This window comes from Oratosquilla oratoria, chromosome 33, assembly GCF_046742065.1.
Source record: "Oratosquilla oratoria isolate Oo_2021 chromosome 33, ASM4674206v1, whole genome shotgun sequence".
Classification (NCBI taxonomy): domain Eukaryota; kingdom Metazoa; phylum Arthropoda; class Malacostraca; order Stomatopoda; family Squillidae; genus Oratosquilla; species Oratosquilla oratoria.
Genome location: NC_134809.1, coordinates 45,281,983 through 45,284,482, shown reverse-complemented (window position 1 = coordinate 45,284,482; position 2,500 = coordinate 45,281,983). Strand labels below are relative to the sequence as shown.

Sequence of the window (2,500 nt, the reverse complement as noted above, 5' to 3'; positions counted from 1 at the left end):
GTTGAGTTAGTGTTGGTTGGAGGGAAGGGTGTGCTCTGTTATTGTGGTTGGTGGTTATTGGTGGGGGGAAGAAAGAGTGAGGAGCCCGCTACGCCACGAGGCGCGGAGTAGCTGCGGCTGAAACAGTCATTTTTATCTTGATATGTGCTTAAGGGACTGTTAAGAGACAGATAAAATTCAATTACTGTTGGAAATCGGAGAGGAGTGTGGCACTCGAACTCCGATTACGCCACCAGCATACTACTGGTGGAAGGAAGATTGGGTCATTTTTTGTCAAAAATAACCAACAGTTCCATTCTTGGGGAGCAATCGTATCGCACCGAAGAGGAGGTGAAGGTATACAGGAGATATTTAAGGGTTAAGGAGAAAAGGAGGGAGTGGGAGAATGGGGGGTGGATCGACAAACTTGATAGTACACATGTGCGACCATTAATGGCGCCAAAAGAGACAGGATGTACCTATCTCACGTGAAAATAGGCAATGGGATGTACTTTACGGTCACGTGAAAATAGGCAACGAGAGGTACCGAACGGTGACGTCAAAATAGGCAGCGCGATGTACCATACGATCATGTGAAGATAGTGAACGGGATGTACCTTATGGTCATGTGAAAATAGGCAATGGGGTGTACCATACGGTCATGTGAAAATAGGCAAGATGTACCCTACGATCACGTGAAAATAGGCAACGGGATGTGCCTTACGGTCACGTAACGATAGCCACTGTCTTTGAAAATAACCTTGGGTAGATAGTATGGTCAAGACCACGCCACGCCTGTCTCGACGGTGCAGCTTCAAGAGGATGACACTCGGTCACCGGACTGGGACCAAGATCTTTGTCACCTTCACTCACATAAAGAAAGCTGACAACCGGCGACTCCTCTCACACGTTGTAGTCACGCAAGGATCAAGCGTCCTTGCCTGGCAAGACTTCGTAATGAGCGTCACGTGACCTAACGTCACCTGACCTGACGCTTCTCTCCACCATCCATCTCTGTTTGGGGAGGAGGAGGAGGAGCTGGTGGTGGTGGTGAAGGGTGGGGTGGAGGGCTAGTGGGGCTGGTGGTGGTGGTGGAGGTCGCGACATTAATGATGGTGGTGGTAGTAATGATGGTAATACTGGTAGAGCTGATAGTAGTAGTGATACAGCAGGTAGTGGTGGTAGAGATTGTGGTATTGATGGTGGTGGGAGTGGTGGTGGTTGGGGAGGTAGTGGTAGATGGAGTAGTACTGTCCAGTACAGTAGCTGAATCACCATTCCAGCAACAGGAAGCCACAGACCTCAATGCAGTTAACTATATTTATTGATTAATATTCCATTATTTATTTATTCCTTTGTGTATTATATTTACTCATTATATTTATTGCATTTAATTATTGATTTATTTATATATTCATTTGATTGATTTATGTATTTATTCATTTATAAGTATATATTGTATTCTGTGTATGAGCATTTATCCATTTGTTTATATATTTATTTGTTTATCAATTTATATATTTATTTATTTATTCAATAGTTTATATGTTTCTACTTGACACTTGTAACATTTAATTCAATTTGATCATCCCAGTTGTAGGCAGCTGCTGCCTCACATATACATTTAGTCTTGAATGCTCATTGTCAGTGAAAACACTTAAATGTTATTCATAATTGAGTAATGTTCTCATGTTTCTCATAAGACAAAAATATTTTTGGAGACTAGAGGGATGCCATCTTGAAATTTTGAATGACCTTTCATTATGCTTAAAAAATCTATATACCAAGAGCCTTTTCCCCCATATATGGGAGGTAGCCAAGTCAAAGGCACAAACCTACTCCCACCCATTTCACTCCCATCCACCACCCTTTCCTCCCTCTCATCTTAGTTTTTCATGGATGACAGGTTATCACTGTATCTTTCCCACTGCACTGGCCACTTCACTTAATCGGCAACCCCCTCTCCATCCCCTCACGCAGAAAAAGAGAAGATGGGGGAAAATACCTTTAGTCTGCATCAAAATATTCACACATAAGCACCCCCTACCCCCATCCCCCACCCCTCCCTTCCTTGCATTACAGTATCATCTATACATAGTCACTCTCCACTCATCCCTATCCCCTACCTACTCCCTTCTTTGTTCAACAGACATCCCCTTCATTCTCAATGCCCCCTTTACTCCATCCATTCATCTCATCCTAAGTCGTCCCTTTAAATTCACCACACCCACTTCTGCCCTCCACACCTCTTATACTAATCTTTCATCAGTCATTCTTTCCATGTGTCCAAACCATCCCAATAATCTTTCATCAGCCCAATCTGCCATCTCTTTTTTTTCTTCTCTCCTGCTCTCCTCCTTACCTCCTCATTTCTCACTCTGTACAACCTTGTAGCTGCTACCATATATATATATATATATATATATATATGTATATTTATATGTATATATATATGTATATATATATGTATATATATATATGTACATACAGACGCTCCTCAACTTACGTTTTAGTTAGGTTC

At 42.2% G+C, this 2,500-nt stretch overlaps 1 protein-coding gene across 11 annotated transcripts in view; it reads left to right on the top strand.

Moving 5' to 3' along the window:
* LOC143017884 (potassium channel subfamily K member 1-like) overlaps positions 1-2,500 on the top strand; it is an 87,073-nt gene that overhangs the window by 29,688 nt on the left and 54,885 nt on the right. The gene's annotated exons all lie outside the window — the stretch shown is intronic.